The sequence below is a fragment of the Primulina tabacum genome, chromosome 12 (genome assembly GCF_025594145.1).
Source record: "Primulina tabacum isolate GXHZ01 chromosome 12, ASM2559414v2, whole genome shotgun sequence".
Lineage (NCBI taxonomy): Eukaryota > Viridiplantae > Streptophyta > Magnoliopsida > Lamiales > Gesneriaceae > Primulina > Primulina tabacum.
Window position 1 is genome coordinate 34,683,335 of NC_134561.1, and position 23,610 is coordinate 34,706,944.

General features: G+C 33.2%; 1 pseudogene; it reads right to left on the minus strand.

The window, feature by feature from the left end:
* Window positions 1-3,469: 3,469 nt before the first annotated feature.
* On the minus strand, window positions 3,470-15,250 carry LOC142520764 (protein MICRORCHIDIA 6-like; annotated as a pseudogene).
* Between the last annotated feature and the right edge of the window lie 8,360 nt (window positions 15,251-23,610).

Here is a 23,610-nt window from a genome sequence, read left to right on the forward strand (position 1 = left end):
AGCTTATTCATTCCATATTGTAACTGCAAATATTGGAAATTTAGTGTAATTTAGTATTATGTGTACTATATTGCATGTCGATTTATGCACCAAATTTTTATGTAGCGGAAATGATCATATCAACTAGAGTTAATAGTCATTTTAACAAAAAAAAAAACTCTCATGGATCGTCTCATGCGCTTATTTTGCGAAACGGATCTCCGATCAGGTTCGATTAGTGATGAAATACACTACAACTCTTCTTACAACTACCTACTTAAATTTTAAGCTCTTAAAAATTCATTAATACGTGGGTTCCATTCAAAAATTTCCTCGTCTCCTCCTAAAATTATTGGGATCCAACAAATTTTCACGATCAAATTCATCGTACTTAAAATATCTAACGAGTTATTGATCATTTTTTGATTTTGTAATACATCTAACATCAAGATTTTAAATTTGAGACAAGATCTTGAGATCGAGAAGCTCTCGACTCATCATAAAATCTAATGATTGACTTTACGGTACCTACCATCATTTAGGAAATTGCATACAGACATCGACATATACGTATGAGCATTATTCCATGTGAGAATTGTAATTTTCATTTTTTTTAAATGAAGTATAATGATATATTATTTGATTTGGAATAAACTCACTGCAAATTGAACGCAACTTGGTTTCTTCTTACTCGAACATGCATTATTACTGTACTATTGCTTTTGCTTTTCGGCCTTGTGCAAGCCGACGCCATGCAAACGTCACATCACGAAGCGATCGCAATAAAATATTGAAATAAAGACAACTTTTAGATTGAAACTTTGATTTAACTCGATCTCAAAAACTAGTTCATAAGAATAATGTCTTTGATTTAACTCGATCTCAAAAACTAATTCATAAGAATAATGTCAATGATTTTATTTAAACTTTGATTTAACTCGATCTCAAAAACTAATTCATAAGAAGAATGTCAATGATTTTATTTAAACTTTGATTTAACTCGATCTCAAAAACTAATTCATAAGAAGAATGTCAATGATTTTATTCAACTGATGTATCACAACTAATATGTCTCTCTCACGTTCTCTGATATCATGTTAAGATTGAGACTTGAACTTAATTCAACCCTAAAAGCTGGCTCATAGAGAGATGATTATCCAAGTCAATATATACGACTTTCAGTGATTGTATCCAAACAATGTGGGACAATTAATATTAATCAATTAAAATCAAAATCAAAATGAAGTGTATTCGTGGGCTCATCATAATTATTATTTTTAAATGATGATTGAACTTGTATCCGCTATCTTTTGATGTCTCTGGACTAATGCAATAACCTACAAATCAGGTTATCTAAATAAATCACACTAGATAAACATTATGTGACCACTCTACTAAGGGTTATGTGCTCATTATCTATGTACACAGATGATTGGATTTTGGAGTGTTATGACTTTATTTTTAATAAACATAATTTCTTGACGTTCATATTTTATCTTCACAAAATATAATTTTCCCAAAAAAGCGTTCGAAGTACTCTAGAAAAAGATAAAATACAATCGATAATTGTCAAACAATCATTTTTAACATGGAATGTTTTTGTGATAATGTACCAGCTTAGTTTGATTGGAGAAATGATTTAGCTAGTTCGGCTGTCAAAATAACTTCAATTAGACAACATGCATGTATTAGAAAAATCACAAAAAATTTTGTAAGACGATCTCATAAATAGAAATGACAATGGAAAGAGACGGAGACGGGTTTGTCATCTCCATCCTCATCTCCGAATTTCATCCCTACTCTCTCATACCTGCCACTCCGATCCCAGTTTTTTCGGGATCGGGACCGCATGGATCAAATCCTCATCCACATCTTCGTTTCAATAATATTACTGAAGCAAGACGAAGACGAGTACGGAAATTCTCCCAATCAAAATTTATTATTATCTATTATTATTAGTGATAATATAAATATTATTATTAATATTTTAAAAAATAATAGTAATATATTATTATATTATTATTATTATTATTATGACGTGTTCTGAGACGGGTATAATATCCCCATATCCGTCCATACTCGCCCCAAACTATTTCGAACATTTTAAAAAATCATTGAATCCGAAAAAAACGGAGATCCCCGTCTCTCGGGTGTAATCCCTATTCATGAGTCAATTTTATAAGACGGATATCTTATTTAGATCATTCATGAAAAAATAATATTTTTTATGTCAAAAATATTAAAAAAATAAAGAATTTGTATAATTACAAATGTCACCTTCTTGTATAATTTTAAGATAAATAATCAATATTCTATGTTCTACACATACTTTGGACCTAATACCAACCAGCAAACAAAGATACTCGATTCCCAAAAATTAAATCAACTTGGCATGTTTCATCCACTCACTTTTTACCATATTTCACATTAGGTCAACTTTGAACCAAGTTCAAAATCCATTCTTTACAGTTAGATACAGACTACTATACTCTGTTTTAACAGTAAGCATTCTCCTTCGATTCTGATTCGAATAGAAGGCGCGCATACTCGTGATGTGCTGCTTGTAGTTCCATCGTCAGCCACTTGACCTAAACCATCAACCATCAAGTCTTCTTATAAGATCGTCTCTCATTTTTTTGTTCGGGAAAAAAATGATCGGTTGGATAAAATCATTTATTAGTAGGAACAAGTGTAAAGAAGAACTGCTCAAAAAATGATGAAAAGGATAATAAGTTTATGACATGATTGACTGAAACAAAAATAATAATCCTAGTAAATGCTAAATATAGAAACATGTACAAAATTAAAGGACAAAAATAATAATATCCATAAATAACAAAAGCACAGCCCATGTAAATACTGAAAAGGATATAATTTGGTTAAGTTAAATAGATGTTTAATCCTCTGGCAAAACAATCAGCAAAAATCTCCCATAAACATTGACGGAAATCGGACAACGGACTGTTTGCTTGTTAGAGATGAGAGCAACCAAGAAAAAATTCTGTATTGTGTTCAAGTGTTAAGACTCAAATCATGCAGGTAATCTATAATGAATAATGTTTATATCAATAGAGCATGCCAGTGCTGACATATGCACATCAACTAAGAACAATATTTTTTAAAACTTCGACAAAAAACTTTTATAAAAATGTCAGGCCCATTATATAAGTGGGATTGAAGTACCTTGAGATCGAGAGATTCCTGTGTCTTCTCATATTCTTGGCACCTGAAATACAAAAATGCACGCATAAGTTAATAATTACCTCGGTGAGATTTAGATATTCAGAATATATAAAGCAAACACAATTCATCTTACTGTTGTAGCAATGACTGGTCAAGAAATATGATCAAGAGGGTGAATGAATGAATGAATTTAGGAGGGAAATTTTGCAAAAGAGTAATGATGACAGTAAAAATAAAAGTAAATTCAAAAGTATAGGTTAATTAAATTTCTTTTTTTATTTAATGGAAAACGACTGCCCCACACCTTCTGTTTGGCTGAAATAGAAGCTGGCATTATTTGTTGCTTTGAATGGGCATTGGCATTAATAATAAGAATCTATGTGCATCTGAGGTGCAGACTTACTGTATAAGAAGTCTTTATGTTTTCAAGAATCAGGTTAGCATTGTTATGGTTTTCCAACTGATTAGGAGTTAGAATATGCTGCAAGAAAGAAAAACACAATTCAATTAAGAGAATGAGGGCTAACACAGATTTTAAATGGAAATATGAGGGATAACAAGTTTATCTATGATTGCCATAAATGTCGAAAACCCATTCCAAAAGGAATGAACACCTGTACATCTCCACCAAGCATGGTGTAACTTGATGTGGAGCCTATCATCCCCGTCCTTTTCACTCTTTCAGTATCTACAACTTGAACAAGCACTTTCCTCTTCAGAGGCACTCCTGTGAAGAAGTAGCACGAGTAGCTTTTATCATGTGTACCTCCTAACTAGTTGAGAGTCACTCAGACAAATTTTATGAAAGCTGAAAGCTTAAGCATCAGTAATGTTATGATTTATTTTTAAAAAAATGAAAATCCAAGCCTGCCCTTAATATTACTCAAAACCCAGAACATGAATCTGGAGAAACCAAATGCTCCATCACTGGATTTATTGTTACATCACAAAAATGTCTAATCTTCTTACCTAGTGAATTTTGATAAAAGGATTGTACTGAGATTCCAGACATTGCTGCCACAATATTTGAAGAAGTATTTGTTTCATGTGGCATAGTTCCAGTAGCTGCAGATAGTTTTGGACCAGTAGCAACTGCAGGTTTAGTACCCAACAGGATAGGCTGATATATGCAACCTGGTCTAAAATCAGAAGAAGCACGAGGCATCACTGTTGCCCGAGGTCTTTCTTAATTAGTTGATAACCAATGAGTCCACAATGATAATCCCTGTTGAATTTTAATGATGATAATTATGATAAAAATGTCATCCCGTCATTTCATAACCATCAGGTGAATATATAAAGACTGGCAAACAATCGCGGTTACGCTATGACTCTCTACGAATTAATAAGGCGAAGAAAGCATTGCTCCTAGTCTTTTGGTTATCATGGAGTAAAAGAGGGAAAAACAGATATGCTAAATCTAAAACAGTTGTTTGTTCACTAGTCATCTATATCAGTCAAGACCATTTCTTAATCTATTTTTTTCAAATAATTATTTACCAGTACTCTTGCGTCATCCTTTTCAGGCGGTATTCAAGCTTTTGAAAATCTGGAGTTTTCTCGAAGTCTTGTTTGTTGTGAATCGGCTCGATAAAGTTTGCTTCTAGAACACCTGCCATGTCCAGTTACAAGGCATACATATCTCAATTCATGTGATTGAAAATAAAGATGCTGTGAGGCAGCAATTTGCAGAATTCTTACCCACAATCCCTCTGCCTCTGCTTTGACCATAGGACACGACATGCCAAAATGGCTGCAATGAGAGAGAGGAACAAGATTTGAGATTAAGATGCAAGTCAGTAAAAATAATTGCGTAGTAACATATTGTCTATTTATTTTAGTGGATGTTTGCTTCCTTATTTTCTTCTCTCTCCTTTTATTAGGGAGAAGGTGCTGGGCCAATCTTTGGGGGTATCGTACATGATGATTGATCAGATTATCATTATATTTATTGGTTATCTTCAACTGAAAATTAATATAACTGAACAAGCCAAAAGTTGATTTTTCCAATACTTCTAAAATCTGAAGTTCAGCGGAAAAATATCAGAGAAGCAAGCAAATATCATGGTGTTAAAATCATTTCCAAGCTTTTCATCACCAGGATAAGTAACATCCAAGGTATAACAAATGCTAATAGAATGAATATGCACATAAAAGATGAAGTACGCCAGCTTTCACCATCAAGGAATAAAAAAAAGCAAAATAATTCCTCAACCTGCACAACCATCATCTGGTAAAAGGAATTAACTTGTGAAACATGCCAAATATGAAGGGCACACGCAGCAACCAAGACAACAATCTAATAAACATCCTGAAGCACCATTAATATGAACATGAATATCACACTACTTCCGCTGCAATAATAAGTTTGCAGGGAATTAGGATGGCTACTAAATTTGGAGCCAATGAGACAATGTTTCGACCGATCAGCTATTAACAATGACAGTCATGTTAAACAAATGCTGGTTATCATTGAAATCACCGTTTACTCTTTGGAATGCAATTTATTTGACTCTAAAGTTCCAAATGTTTAATGATCAGTAAAAGCAGTTACCAGTATCAATCTATTCTTGTGATAGACACTAAAACCATGAATATTTACTAGTGGAGCTTCCTTCAAAAATCCAATTGCAGTGATGACCGAAGCCTACAAGAAGCAAATCAACTCTGTTGGCCGTGGAAACTTAAACTACATCTCAATCCAATAGCCAACCAAAAAGACCAAAAAAAGTATAGACGTGTTCATGCAAGTATGTGCGCGCGCGTGAGTAAGTGTATATGTGTGTACGTGTATCACGAACATACACATGGAACACCAGGATTATCTGACTTCAGATAATGGCACTAAAATAGTGAACGAAAATATGAAAACCCATACAATGATGAACTATTTGGCTTAAGTTCGAGGATGAGGCACTGAGACTAAAATAATCTGCTGCTTGAGATGGCAACAAGTATGAATCAGTTTAAGAAACTGGCATTCAGATTTCAGAATATGATCTTGCTTTCAAGTATTAATAATGTATCATTTTGTATTTAGAGAAAATTTGCCTCTCTGACCCTCTTAAAATAATATAGGGTATTTAAAGTCTGCCTAAATATGTCGGTGTATATGAACATGCAGACATAAGCCCGAGAGTAAAGACCCCGTGTAAAAGACTAATCTTCTGTGTATAAGAGAGTCTCGGTTGCCGCTCCATAATTGCTTGTGGGGCTGATGTGGGAAGAAACAGTTCATATTTACGTACCACAGTCTAACGTACATGTATCAAATTAAATCAATAATTTTTTTATGGGTTCTTTTATAATTTATTGTCTATCTTAAATGCCTTTGGATATTAATTCATATTGAATTTATCAATTTACCCATAATTTTTCTTTGTTGCTAACTAAAATTTGTTACTAAAATTAGTGTATTTCTTCATGGTTGCTAATGAATATTTAATATTCATATCTTTTCTTTTATTTTATAAATTGATTTAAGTAATAATTAAATAAATAGTTACTCAATAATTTAGTGATTTCATTTATGATTCATAATGTATTATGATAATATTTTAGATAATAATATTTTTAAAATTAAAGTTTCTATTATTATATATTTTGTTATCAATTTTCAATTGCGTTCTAAACATAATATAAAGTATGGTTATATTAGCATTATTCTATTACGAAATCATCGTATATAATATATTGATTTGTTATATTGTTTGTTATTTTCAACCTATTAATTAATTTCAAATTGTATATGATGAAATTACATACATAAAAAAACAATTTTTTCTCTTTTCTACATATTAATTAATTTATCATTATATATGATGAATTTACATATATAAACTATTTTTCACATTTCAAAATAACAAAATTGTTATTTAATATTACTCACTTATTAAATTAACTAAGTTATGTTTACCAATTCATTGTGCATTGTTACTATGATTGCAACTTACTGAAGCATAGGTGATGACATAGAGTTGTCACCCTATGTGTTTAAATTATTATTAGTAATTAAAACTACTTTGTGTTCGATGAAATTATTTGATTAGTGAGAATAAATTTGATTTAGAAAATGATTTCTAAAATGTAAAATAACAACTATATCATATTTGTTAGGTGCAATAATTGTTTATGTAAGGTATAACAATTCAAATGTGACGTTTGAGTTGTTTTACTATTTTAAAAGATTTTAGTTAATGTTGCATCGTTACCCCGGTTATAACTTTTGGTAAAGTAGCAAATACATGATCTTACAATTGGTATATATATTGAGCTATTATATCATTTAAAATATTTGAGTTGATGTGTAATATCTATTTTATAAAAGAAAAAAGTTAAACAAAATTTGCAAGGAGTTAAAAGTTGGCAAAAACACAATTGATATTTAACTTAATAACAAGTTTAGGGGTTTTATTTTAACATAATTATGATAATTTAGTTAATTAAGAGAATTTTATTTGACAATCACTGTATGCACTCCATTTAAATACATTGTGATTTTGGTTTTAGTAAAATTTACTATTCTCTTAATTTTATTTTTATTGTTTTTCATTGCAATGATATTTGGATGAAAAATATATTTGTTAATTTGAGAGAGCTGTCATTATGTTATAATCATGTAAGTTGAAAAATGTTATATAAATAAGTGAATATATTTGATTTATCGTCATGACGTATTTTTATTTATTGTGTTTTGATATATTTAAATTAATAAATACTAATAAACAATATGTTATTCAAACAATTTTAAAAATTATTAATTATCTAAATCTCGTTATTATATTTTTCATTATTAATTACTCCCGTGCATCGCACGTGATCATTCCTAGTTACTTGAAATATGTGTACATATAGTGCCTGCATCCATCATAAGATTTTACCAAAAACTTGAATTTACCTCCACATTTTGAGGTTTGTACTCTATAAATTCTGGAAATTTGAGATTATTCGCAATGTTATGATACTCAACAACTCATCCACGCAATATTATGCAGAAGTTATCCAGAACACGCAAGTATAAAATAGACAAATATGCCTGTACGCATAGGAAACTAGGAGTTAGAAAGCTATGGTGTTGGATGTACATATTTACGAAAAACAAGAATTTCAAACAAACATACACGGAGAGAATGGTAAAGACGATTAGGCAAGATGATGTTCATTTACTTCCGTTCAAGAACCAACTTCGGCAGTACATTTACCTTTTCCGGACAGACAAATATCCTGAAACCATTAATTATATGAAGCTATCAACAAAATCAATGAAAGATGATAACCTATGAGAAATGAAGTAGAAGGTCGCAGCAAATCCTTCAACAGAAGTTACCAAAGGAGTAAAAGTGAACCTCAAGATCCGACTCAAAATTGAGCTCCATTTTGCCTTCATCATTATGCCATAAGTTGTAAATCATAATCTTTGTACCATGACCACCAATGTCATCACAGCGTGCAACAGAGAAAAGAAAACAAGAGAACAAAGTTAATCTCAAAAGATGATGATTTTAGAAGGAAATTTGTGTGTATACTGGGAATGTAATAGCAGATATCAAAAAAATAATAGGAACTTCTTGTCAATAAGTTAGGTATTCCCATATGCTTTATTGTTCTTGTAATAATTGGGTAACTGACACAACCACAATACAATATAGAGAAGACGAACAATCAAGAAGTTGGTGGCACTACTTTCATTTACAACCATGACATAGCACAACAAAATTTGATCCAAAAGCACACAATGTATTATTTTAGGCTATCCTATAAATCAAAAAGGATACAAATGTTAAGATCCCACCCATAAAATATTGTTTGTTTTCATGATTTAATATTAACTTCTTTAAAGGACAATCATACTGTCACAATTCTCATCTTTAGGGGTAGAAGAACATTAGTGAAGGTGATAACATTGAAACAATTAGATAAGAAAGTATTGTGATAATAAATCGGCTATTAGCATATCTCACAATCTTGAGTTACATGACCAGAAAAAAGATGTTGAAGTTGACACATATTTCATAAAGGAGAACTTGGAGAAGGAATAATTAGTATTCATTTTATTTCCACCTTGAAACAGTTTGCTTATTTATATCTTCACCAAAAGATTGACAACCTTTTGAGCTGCAAATCAGCAAATTGAGCATGGCCAATATATTTGTGCTAACTTGAGGGAAAGTATCAATAATTTAGGGATTGTCAGCTACTTTAATTTCCTAAGAAATTAGGGAACTACTACATGTCAAGAAAAATTCGAGATATTATTACTTATTCTGATTTTATGATCCTGATATTAACTGAAGGATTGCTCTCTAATTTTCCTTTTATCATACATATTCTTATCCTTGATTACTAAGAAAAAAATCTTCATTTTATCTTGATGTTCTCTTTCTTTTATGGTAGACAACTTTGTTAGACTACCCTCATACATAAAAGGGTTACTGGAAAGGTTGAAAAAAGAGGAAGAGAAAAGAAACTAATTTAGTAAGATAGCATACATGCTTCAGAAGTTCAGTCTCTGTGGTAAATGGAGACCACTGTAACAAGATGGCAAGACTGTTCTTAAACTGATCTTTATCATACAATCTATTCCAAGTGCCCGTTTCCATGCCAAACTGATAATCAACTTGCATAATTAAGGCACACTCGGTAAATATTACAACATAAAAAACAAACACATTGAAAATGGTGCATGTAGTTTGAGCACAAAGAAAACCTAAGTGAAAAGCAAAGATATATAGAAACTTGTAATTTTTTATTGAAGTAACTTTGACACCAGGACAAAAGAACATCAGTCTGGAAAACAATACGGATCAAACTACACACATCAATTACCATGGGAACCACGATTCTATCTTGCCTTGTTTGCGTCAAGAATGTATATGATAGAAGACCTACACTTTGAGTCAAGTGCCTGGTCAAGAAATATGAAGTCAATGTATATCACGCTTAAGCAAGGTGACAAAATAAACAATTTTTTTACAGAGAAACACGATAACATACTTAATTATTTTAAGATGTGATATGAATCTTCAAACCACGAAAAGCAAACGCACTCAAAAACGGAGTCACGCCCTCGATTCGATGAAATAAAGAAACGGTTGTGTTGTCCCGATCTTTTTGAACAAGTAAGTGTGTAATATTCACCTCTAAATTACGAAGAATTTAGCAACAAATATTAACGAGATAAACAATTGGAATTCAAAACGAACCTTCTCATCATGACATTACCATAATCCTGCAAAGACAAAGTAAAAATGCTCGGGATTGAACCGGCTATATCATCACAGTAATAATAAACCTCTTTATACAAAGGTACTTTAAGGGGTTTATACAAAAGTAAATAACTCTCATCCTCACTCTTTTCACTCTCTTGGGCCTTTAATTCATATTTCTTTTCTTTTTCTTTGGCCTCTTTTTCTTTCATCTCATTTTTTTCATATTTTTTTCTTTTCATGGCCATCTCACTCTTTTGATCACTCATTCTTTCGGCCATTTTAAATTCTTTTTCACTCTCACAATTAAATTGCAGTTGATCATCAGTAATTACAATTGAAATAGGTTGATCAAGAAAGGTACATGATGAATCATAACATGTGTGCAACAAATTATTACTACTTTCTTCTTTCTCCTCCATAGCACACACATTAGAAGCAACTTCACCATCTAAGGATTCACTCTCCACAGCACAACATTCTATGCTCAAGTCAGAAATCAGTGGAGTACCAACCTCCTCAATTCTCTCAACCTCCACTTTAGGTTCAACAACAATGCTCACTGCAACTCCACATTCGACTGCATCCTTAGATTCACATTCAACTCTAGAACCCAGTACATTCACCTCCTCATTTGGACATTGGCTAATATCATGTCCAAACTTTAAACACCAAATACATTGAATATCATAAGTACTAACATTTGAAATTTTAGATGTACCTTGATACCCATGCTTCAAAACCAACTTCGGTCTAGTCATGACCTTCTTCTCCTCACTCGACCTTCGTGCGGATGTCAAAAACTCCTTCCACGAGTCACTTCCATGCCTACCACTCGATTTGCGCCTCCTATCATCACCTGATACCAGGCGTGGTGCTCCACTCTCCTTGAATCTCCTAGCCCAATCAACTTCACGTGGATCATCCATTCCGCACCGTCTATATTTCTCACGAACGGGTTTAAACTCATTCTCCCACATTTTATCCAACCCTCCTAATATTAATTGAAATTGACGATCGTCAATCATTATACCTGCAAGAAAAGGTTAGTATAAAACAATAAAAGATAAGTTTCCTCACCACGAATCCTCACCGGTCACTCCAATGAAAATTCACTCGACTCTTTTTTTTTTCTCTCTTTTTTTTTTTGTCCTCACTACAAAACCTCGCACGTCACTCCAAGAAATACACTCGCCCTCAAGTGTTTTCACTCGAATTTGAGAGTTCTCTCGTAGGGTACAGTTTCAGTAATGGTTCATGGGATTTATGAAGAAAAATGCACCACTAAGTTTCCTTTTCAAAATTTCATACGCTGATTAGCTTAGATGAACATTTTGAAGACTTTTTTGTCCTAGCCGCTAGCTGTAACTGGGAATTGCAGCAGGATAATGTGAAGAACACCTTTCTCCATAGACAAACTGTAAGCCTTGAAACAATCTCCACGTGCCAGGTTTGGAAGGTTTACCAAAGTCATGTCAGCTACCAGTAATAAGCAAAGCCGGGGAGGTCGCACTCTCTTCATGAAGGACTCGACCTCGAGGGGAGTCATAGGTTTGATAGTCTATTTGGATGATATTATTGTTCCCAGTGATCATGAGAAAAAACATGGTAGTTTACAAATTCAGTTCTGTTGTATAGAAAATGAATCGAGGAAGAATTTAGTTCTCTCTTATTATTTTGCTTTCTCTTGCACATGTACAAATTTCAGAGTACTAAAAAATTATTCTTCTCCACACTCAGAATAGCTAATTTTGAGACATTTGACTTCAAATTACCACTTTATGTTACACTCTCACAATGCTTTACACAAAAAACTCGATTAACAACTATGACTTGAAGGCCTAGTTAAATAGGTTGAGTATACTTTAGTTTGACATAACACCAGAAGATGTACAGCCTGTTGGATCAACCATGTGAACATACATATCAAATCAGACTACAAAGCAATGGTTAAATAGTTTTAAATCCACGCTTAATAAGATTAAGGTATACTACATTGAAAAAGAAATATCAAAAAAAATTTAGAGAAGAGAGGTGTGCAGTGAATCACAAAATAAAGATGGAAAAGATAACATGCGGACAAAAGAACAAACAGAAAGAGCACATAACAGTTTTCAAAGAAAGAAAGAAGGAAACCTGCCATTAAAGCACCTACTTAACACAACAACATCAGCCCCAAGTCTCATAGAACTCGTCTTAAATCTATTTCCATCTGCAAGGCTACACATAAATATCTCATTACTAAACATAAAAATTAAAATATTGTGATTATTACACCGTCCAATTGCAGTTGTTGAGTTCTTATCCGAAAATCCAAAACTTAGGCAATGCCTCATCGATTCTGCATCCATTCCACCACCATCATCTAATAAAAATCAGCATAGTTCGCTGTTACCCAACCACTCATGAAAGGTATAATATTAATAGACTAATGGAAGTAGCTAAGTATTGCAATATCATAAGTGAAGGTATTACAATACCTTGAATTACCAAAGCAGGAGATCTATCTCTGGGGTTTAAGGTTTTAACAATGACAAAAGTTGCTCCATTCTTTATCTACAAACAAATTGCAGAAAATACAAAAGAAGTATTAACAGGACACCTATCATAAATAGTACACAAAATAGCAAACTAACGACAACTACATAACCTTTGATAAACTGCCAGCAAGACACCCTATATGGCAGTTCAAACTCACACGGAACCGAATAAGGTGATACGTAAAATTCTTCTTCAGCACTGATAAGCATATGCGTGAAAACAACACAAGTTTTGCATTATAAATCTCAAACATATATCATCTTTGCATTCATAATAAAGGCAACTCCACAAAGTAGAGTAGTATATGCATCAATATGAGAAATAAATTTTTTTAAACTGAGAGTGACGGCTGCAAGACCGTGTTGATTGAAAAAAAAGGTAAAAAATTCATTCATTGTGTTGGAGGTAATACGAAAGGTCATCGAATCGGTGAAACCAACAACTCAAAGCAGCAAGAGTGGAACGGAAACAGAAGGATGAATAGATGAATCCAGATACCAAAAGGATAAAAAGGACAGATAAAAATAATTTCAAAAGATTACCTCATCAACAGCATTATCAAGAAGCTCTACGATGGCTGTAAGCATGGGTCAAGTAAAGTACGATCAAGAAAACATCTTGAAGCAATATCCAATATGATATGTTCAAGCTCAACCAGAGAACAACATGAGCAGCACATACCACCGAAGGCCCATTTATGTGATGTTGCATTTGAATGAAGAAATTTGGGGTGGATATGCATATAACTTGTGCCATCTGTCAATGAAAAAGATAATTTCAGGTGATAAAGTGGCAAAATATATGCTGCATAATCAATGCTGAAAAATATGATGGCCCAAAATGTACCGAGACAGGCAAAATAAACCGATAATCGTCAAATTCAGTTGCATAACGTATTGAGTTAAAGTTAACCTATTCCATTCAATACCCTCTGTTAAAAAATCAAATTCAATCATTAGAGAGTAAAATACTTTGACAGGAAGGCTCAGAAGTAAGCTTGTCATCATAGTTTCCAGCTTTCCAGAACTGCCGACAAAGGGGAGCTTGACACGTTGATGAGGCAGAACAGAGGTTAATATCATCTGTCGGGTGCTGCTCATTCTGTTGCAAAGGTCTTCTCCACAAATTGTGCGTGAACGTGACGGATTTTGCAGCAAGCTCCCCAAGACCATGACTACCAGTTAAATTCATTTTTGTACAACTCATTTTATGGACTGGAAAGGAATAAAAATATAGGTGATTGGTTACTAAAATTATCAAGAGAAGATCGTAGCTTTATTTTATGGAAAACCCCATGAGAAGAAAAATAGATAACCCATATGATAGCACAGGGAAATAGACAATATGCAGAAAGAAACTTGTATTAAAATTATTCTAGATGATAATCCAGCTCCTTTCTTTCTTCTTCTTCTTGTTTCTTTATTTCTTTCTCTATTTTTTGTTTAAACAATTGGGGGAGGGGATTTTTCTAAGTCTCGAACTTGAGATCTCTTACCTGAAAGGCTCATGGTGTGCTCGCTAAGCATCCCACGCACTTAGAATGAAAACACAATCGACATGACTACTCATTAAAATACCGAGGGATAAAATTAAAGTTCCCTCTTTATTAACTCAAAACTACACTCCAACTCATATCCAACCAATCAGTGTTTCATTTTGATGTTAACTGGGAAATTAAAAAGACTAAGATCTACATATAACAATTAACTCGCACTCCTTCAGTTCCAAGTTCAAAGTACGTGTCTCCTGTTAAAGATTTTTACAAGTTTTATTTAATTTTTTTATAATCATCAGATCCCATGTCTTCTGTCAAAGATTTCTACAAATTAAGCTTGACTAGAGAGGAGGCTTCCATTTATCATATCATACAATAACCAAATGCACTAAATTCTTATAGCTATATATTCGATTACAACTCATTTTTACGTCCCACAGCAGCTCCATCCATGCATGGGGCGTTCAGTGTTTTCGAATTGAGCTTGCTAACCAACACATTAATATGACATTTATATGAAAAAAAGAAATTTTTTCAGAAAATAAAATCAAACAAATATGAGTTGAAAAAATCACCACCCCGAAAAACTTTGCACCGATTCCGGAAACAATACAATCATTCGATAGGCGATAGCTATTCTAAAAAATTGTACCACTTTCAAAATCATATTGTTGAGAATTTCAACCATTTTCCTTCGTGTTCTCTTCTTCATTACCCAAGTTCAGATTCTAAAAGCACAAATCCAAACACGGTCTTTTTTTTCCCAGCAAGAAATAGTCAAAACCTAGAGCATATCAGCAGGCATTATACCTGCAGGTGGTTTGATGATAGGTTTCCGGGTCATTCTGCATCGCCATGCATTCTGGTGAAGTTGGCGAGCCGTTCTGGAGTATTCTAGAAGAAACTTTATTGCAGTAAATATTATGAGAAAATACCTTCAAATATTATGCTTGATAACGTAGCTTATTGTACGATAAAATATTACTATATTTAATTTATATTTTATATATATATATATATATTATAATTTTTTTACGTAAAAAAAATCGACAGTAACAAATTAATCCATTAAGATATCTAATTTTTGTCTCAACAACAAAAAACGTAAAATTTATCATACTCATTAAAATCTTAGCAAACAAAATATTCTTCATCACTACACATTATATATCATTACCTTAATTTTGTCATCAATCCAATTAGTTATTATATCCTACACACCAAACATAGCCTTATAATATAGATGACATGTGCCCCATTTATTTCTTTTTTCTCTTTTTTTTTTGATTTTTTTATTTTTCTTTATTTCTTATTTCTCTTTTTCAGCATGAAGGATTGATTCTTTTTATTTTCGTTTTTTCTCTTTATTGCTATTTTCTAATGAAATCGAATTTTATGTTTACCATTTTTGACCATTATAATATTTACAAATAAGAATTCCCTTTAAATGGTAAACTTTAAACTGAAAAGATAAAAGTGAAAAAAATTTGGTCTATAAATCTTTTATTGATATATCAAATTTTACTAATGAACTAATTAATATAATACATATTAGTCAAATTTGATATTTTTTTATAAAATATAAATAATATTCATATTTTAACTTTTATGAAAAATGATATATTTAAATATGAGTTATAGGAGATAAAATGAGTGTTTTTAGTTAAATTTCATTAAATGTTGAATCTAAATTGATTAAATAGTTTTTTAATTATGAATATAAAAGTATTATCGTTTTTAATTTTACTAAAAAATTACAAATTTTGGAGAAAAAATAATGTAACTGTTTTTGTGTGGATATTTTTTGACGATGAAATAGACTATTTTTTTTATCAATATTATAAATTTCTTGAAATTTTTAAATTCATAATTATGAGTTTTAAAATTTATATTTTACCATCTAAAATTGAATTTATGTAATAAATGTTAATGGTTTAAAAAAATGAAGAGAAAAATTAGGAAAAGAAAGAAAAAATAAAAATAAGGAAAGAAAAAGTGTGACACATCTCATTAATTGGGGAAGTGAGTAAAATTCCAAGAGGAGCAGAAACTCTCCCAAATTCATCTCACCGTTGAACATTCTCCTAAATCTACAAAATTTACGTATACTTCGTTTTATGCAGTGTTCTATATAAATATGTTTCAATTGTACACTTTTTATGATGCCAAATTGTTATATGATGGTAAAAATTGTCATAAAATCATAATTAGAAAATATTTTCTGTGAAACCCCGACTTTTTCTAGAGATAAGAATTTTTATGATATGCCTAATTTTGGGATAAATAAATCAAGATCTAAGATTTGATAAGATATTGATACAGATAAAAATATAAGATTTGATAGAATATTGATATCAGATAAAGATATAAGATTTGATATGATATCGATTCTAGATAAAGATTTGATTCAGAATTCAAACGTGCGATATCACTCGATCACGATAGCAGCCAACCCCTATAAATAGGATAAGCTTTCATTCAAATTTACACCTCATTTACACATCAAATTTTCGAGTTTTTGCTCTCCAATTTTCGAAATTACTCTCCGAAAATTCTGAACGAGTCATACCGATCTCCACCGTTCAGATTATGCTTCAATATGTTTCGAATAACATAACCAAATTTCGGCCAAATCCAATGGTTAGTTTTCGTTTATAGCATTCGCAAGAAAACTGCTCATATTCTAGGCGGAAAAATTATACCTACGTTTTTCGTCCATAAGAAGGTTAAAACGACTTCAAACTCGATCTCAACCGTTCATAATTTAATTAACGTACTTGGTAATGTACTGTCAAAGTTTGAGCCTGATCCAACGGTCCAATAAGATGCAAGGAATTTTACAAGACGGCTGATTTTTCGGTAGATGTGCTGTTGCGTTTTCAAAGCATGATTCTTCTATAGTTTCCGAGTTCTTCACGTTTTCTTCCAGTCTAAGGTAAGTGGGCTTATTTTAAAATATGTTGCGTATGAATTGTTTCGTTTTCAATTCGGTTGAGCACCTTCACTCTGATTCTACGTTTTTTTTGTGCGATTTTGGTACGTTGACGTGTTGACACCGTGAGGATTCACTGAAAATGGGTGGGAATCCGAACATATGGCCCTTCACGGTGGGATAGAACCGTTTTATGGCCTCGCCCCCTTAGAGGATTAAAAATTAGGGACTGATATCAGTAAACCATAGAAGGTGGAAGAATCGCAGCGCTGTTATGATATGAATACGATGATATGTTATGAAAAGCATGGTATGTTTATGTGTCGAAAATTGTGTACATATTTTTATGTTGTGCTTGAACGGCCCCCGCTTACTGAGTGACGATCATATCACTCACACCTTACTCTACCCTCCCCAGATAAATCAGAAGAAGAAAAAGAGAAAGAATAATCGGACGCTAGTTTTGGGACTGATAGTGGACGCATGAAGAATTTTAATTAATAATATATTCTTTTGAGTTTTAATTCAATTATAAGCGCTTCCGCAGATTTTTATCATTTTCAGAGTTATTATTGTAAAGACAATTCTATTTTTATGGTATTTATGAAATAAACTGGTTTCAGTTTATACTGTGCTACGAGGCTGGTTGTTTTTCGATTGTGTGATTGATGAACAGCGTCGATGTCGACTAACCCCGGTCTCGGGACGTGACATTTTCAGTTACAAAGAATAACAAAAAATTTGCAACGAAAATTACAATAAAGTTATTATAATATGTTTTCCGAGATAATCACACGGATATACATTAGACTCGTGTTCTTACACTATCTTGGAAATTTTTTGTTATTGATGACTTTTCTACAAATTTTGATTGTGATGTACATAGCATATCACATAAGTGGAAATTTTCTTTCGTTTTTTCAACTATCGGTATTTTTTATATTAGGTTAGTTGTTTCTTTACTGTTTTCTACAAGATTTGTTTGTATTAATTCAAGGTTTTCACATTGACCTATTTCTTGAGTGCATCTTTCCATGAATAAGTCTGATAAATTTTGTATGTTTATTCAAATGCTAACAATTTTCTTTCTAATCAATTTTTTATTTGCCACATTTTTATGAATTTCACACAAATATTACTTTTAACATGCTTTGCCGATACTAATATATCTGGTAGTTATATTAATATAATTTTTCTTTCGTTAAGAATGAACTCGCAATCGCTTTCTTCGATATGCATTAGCTAAACTTCCTACTAATGTAATAATTTGTATACTATGCTAGTGTTGGATTGAATGTATTGGGTTGTGAGGTTTATGGGCTTCCCACGTGAGTGAATGAAAATTTGGAAAGGTGGGTTTGTCTCAATCGGAAAAATAAAGTGGTATAGATAAGTTTATATTGTGCTATACTTTATGGAAGTATAACAATAATTGGTCAAGAGGCTCTCTCTCGCATACGCCGACGCAGGGATGCGCAAATCATGGGCCTGATTTGAAATGGAAAAGGCTTGACTTGTGTGCAAGCGTACGAGCGCGACCTGGGTGCGTCGAATGTCAGATCGATCAAGGCAAGAATCGCCTAGCTAGTTAGTCTATGCCATCTTTTGTTTGTTTTTTTTTGGTTGAGACCTTTCACATGTTCTTGAGATCTTTCGCATGGCCTGGCTTTTGGTGCTTCGTCTGCCCCAACCTTTGGTGCTTCATCTGCCATCTTTATGACAATCTTTGTCATTTCATATGGTTGGTATCGGCATGTGTAAATAAGGGATGTACCAAGGCCAAAAAAATACACAACGAAATCTACTTTCTTCTACATCTCTGCATTCTGCTACTGCCAGTTTGCTACGCTTCTGCTCCTACTTCGTCCACTGATAAAGTTCAGGTACTCTTTTGTTCGCTAGAAAAGTGATTTATGCGACATCGCTGCTAGTCTGCCTGTTGTATCCTGGGAAACAGACGTCCACTGAAACCTCGAAGCATATACCAGAGAGGACAGATCTGTTTTAAGGAAACTGTACACGCTACATACCTCGGTTTAGTTTTGCTTTATTCTGCACGATAATCATACTGTAAACAATACACTTGTTTCGGTTATTGCTTTATCTTTCTGAGTTCATTTCTAGCCACTATGATTTAGCCTTTGTATAACAGCTAGTTCATGAAAGGTCCGATGAAGCTCCGAATACCAAATTTTTGACTCGGGAGCAAGGTGATTACAAAAGTTTTATCCTTAAAACCATCATTCGCATTAATTTTTGTTTGCATGAACTCCGCTCTATCACTAATCCTTAGTGATTCCCTTCATTGAATAACTTACCAGAAGTGATTTAGGCTTGCTTTGTTCATGTAATGTAATGCCCAAGATTTTATTACCGTAATCTGAAGCTAATCCGAAATGAGTTAGTGATAATCGATGTGATTATAGATGGAAGGGATTAGATCGGGAAAGACGGAAGAAAACACGAAATATGTGCGAGGACAGTACACCTCGCGCATATGCGCGACATCCGTGTCGCGCATATGCGCGAGATGGGCAGAAGACCTCGCGCATATGCGCGAGGAGTGGGCGCGCATATGCGCGAGTGGTGCGGAGAAACGAGTGTCATGACCCGAGAGCCTCGCGCATATGCGCGGAAGGATGTCGCGCATATGCGCGAGCAGCCGAGGAAGTTATGACAGTAGGTCTCGCGCATATGCGCGAGTAAAGGACACGCATATGCGCGAGCTGATAAATATTCGGACAAAACTCTCGGCGCATATGCGCGGCGCTTGGGCGCGCATATGCGCGCGACATGCAGAATAAGAACAAGCCATTTGCCCCTTAAATGTGCAACGTGTATATATATATATATATGTGTGTGTGTATATACAAGCAATTCTTCCCTCAGAATCGAGAAAGGAAGAGCCGAGGGAAGCTTCATAGGAGATTTAAGTTACGAGCAATCCGCCCGTCTGATTTTGAATCTGAATACATCACCGTGTTCCTAGCGACGACAGCTACAACTGGACGTAAGTTTTGTTACGTTTAGACATGATTTGAAATTATGATATTGTCAGAAGTGAATATGAATCATATATGGTGTTTCTGATATAGTAGACATCGTATAATTGAAGTCAGATTGAAGAACAGACTGTGTATGTATTTTTTATGATTTTCGGAGTTGATTTGATGGAGATTCGATATCAGGGTTGTATTGTTATTAATTATGAGTTGTATTGATATCGATTATGCCTCATGGTATTATATCTGTGATGTTGATATTGCTGGGGTTATTGAGACTGTATTGTTATACCGTTGAAACATCAGTGGATTGATATTGATCAGATTCAGCAGTGACTTCGATTATACCGTGATATCGTCGATATGGATTAGATTGTATCTTGATTCAATATTGATCAGATTATGTTTGATTTGAGTATTGATCAGACTAAATTTTGAATTGAGTTGCATATTGAGATTGTGCCTATGCGATATTGTATTTCAGATTTATATGGACAGATTTGACTTCGAGACTTCAACTTCGTCAGACCGCGAAGACAAAGGTATAAATTAATGTTGAGTTGGGATTGTACAACTCGAGTAAGGTTTGACTTGAGTCTCCCAAAATCACATACTTTATTTTATTGCATTGTTATTTGCAATTGAATGATATTGATATCTTTGATTTATTGATTTATGTACTGAGTCATAGGCGGATACGTCTAGTCGTACATGAGTAATCTTGTGACAGTAGTGTCGGGTAGTGATAGAATCGTCACTGGCACATTGCACATTGTCACAGGATAGGATATTGGTGAAAATGCCAAAGTCTGTGGCGGATAGGTCAAGACATCAGATGTTTGGTTATATCGAAGTGGATAGAATTGGAGTTTCTTCTATTATTGATGTTCGATATGTAATACCAACATCTGCCGGACGTTTGGCTATATCGGAGTGGATAGAATTGGAGTTTCTTCTATTACTGGTGTTCGATATGAAAAGAGCCAAAGTCCGTGAATAAGAACATACCTCCACCCCGATCGGGAGTGTAGGTGGGTGTATGTTCTTATTCCGATCAGGATCCCTAGATTAGGACGCGTCGAGTCAAAGTCTAGGAGTCACAGAATGTGATTCAGAGTCTGTGTTGATTTACGTTTCTGATTTGATATATGTTATGAATGTTTATTTCATGCTTTTATATTGTTTATATGAAATGCATGTATGCATGATTTATACTGGGAATGTAATTCTCACCGGAGTTATCCGACTGTTGTCTTGTTTGTATGTGTGCATGACAACAGGTGGGACAGGATCAGGGTCAAGAAGAGAACGAGGCTGGACTAGATAGCGTGGAGATCCGGGCTCAGAAGTAAATTAGGAGTCAGTACTGATATGTAGTTGAACCTAGTGAATTATTGTAGACAATACAGGATTTGTATGTTTGTATTTAATATGTAATTCAGATTGATTTACATAACGTTTCCGCTTTGTATTAAAAAAAAAAAAATTAGACCCTGTTTATTATCATTGATTAAATTGTCCAAATGAGGATTAAGAACATGATTAGCGTCCGGGTCCCCACATGTAACACATTATTTGTTTATTCTCTGCTCCTTAGATTCATCGGCATGATCAACCCTTCTCATGTTTTTCTAAAAAGAATGTGTTAATCCATCTGAATTAACAGACTCCTTGCCTCGCATGCCCTTCTGGATCCTCACATTGGATATAGGTGCTGTTGTCGATCAAAAATTTTCTCCTCACGCATGCAAGAGATCGCTTGTCTCCTAAGAAAATAGATCAAGAAGAAGATAGAATAGGGGAAGAAATTAGAGAACCTCATTCAAGAAGAACAGAGTTTGAATTACAACAGCACAAGTCATTTTTTTCTTACTTTCTCTTATTTATATTCAACAATCCTAACTTCTTCGGGTTGCTCCATAATCATATCTGATGCGATCAAAAAATTCGCATCCATTAAAATACCTTGAACCGATAATCACGAACCAATTTCTTCAATAAACCGAATCAAACCGTCCGAAAAATATAATTGTGTATCAAAGAAAATGGGTGTGATGATTCCGTCCGGAGACGAAACAACTCCAAAGCTCAAGTCAATATAATCTTTTAGAGAAAAAAATACAAGAATAACGTAAATCATTGTACATGAAAGAGTATTTTGATTAGGGTTAAAAGTCCATTATCTATAGGTGCAAAGTCCTAGTTGATATGGATTTTTATGATATATGACACCAACCCGACACGGTTTAACCCGAAAAAAACCATGCTTGAGTTTGGGGTTTTCGGGTTCGGGTCAGATCGGGTTGGACCCGATAGCTGACCCGAAAAAAATAATCAGGTTGAGATCGAAAATTTTAATTCTTTCAAAAAAATATGATTAATAAATATTGTCTAGATTTTTATATATTGTATGTCTGAAAAAATATTTATTATATATTTATATAATAAATTTTTATAATTTAATATTTATTTTGAACATTTTTTTATTTTTTAAACAATTGTTTATTTGATTTAGTAAATATATTTTATTTTTCTGCGATTAGACTTTCGAATTTAAATCATATATATGTGGGAGATTTTGTATTATGTGTTTAAATTAAAATATATATACACATATATTTGAATTTTATTTAATTTTCTTTAAAAAAAATTTAAAAAAATCATAATCGAGTTGATCGAGTTGATTCGGATTCGAGTTCGGGTTGAGAGTTTTCGGGTTGGCTCGGCTTCGAGTTGGATTCGAGCTGAGCAATTTTTGAATAATACTATTGTTCAATCCGATCTAACCCACCCGAATTGACACTCATAATATTTGTGCATATTCAAGAAATATTTTGTAATATTTCTAAAATATAATTTATGATACAATAGATTTTATTCTATCATCAGTATCAGTCACACTGCGATAATTTCTCCTCATAGCATAATTTTAACAAGGGAAAATCGAAGTCAGCATAATAGTACAGATCAATGAAACTCCAAGTTGGGCCAAAGTACTTGTGTCTTAACATCATCGAATAAAATATATGGCTGGAATCTTCGGTTTCATTCCCATCACAGTGTTTCGATCATTTAACCATCGTGGAGCAATCGAGTAGGATTCAAGTAACTTTTGTAAGTCAAGTAAATAAATTTGTGCAGATGTAGAAAGAACAGGTAAATAGAAGAAATATGATTCAAAGAACCGATTCAGGTATCACCATTAAATACAAAGAAGTAGCCAAAGAACATGCATCATTGACCGGTTATACCAACTCGTTAAACGCGAACAAA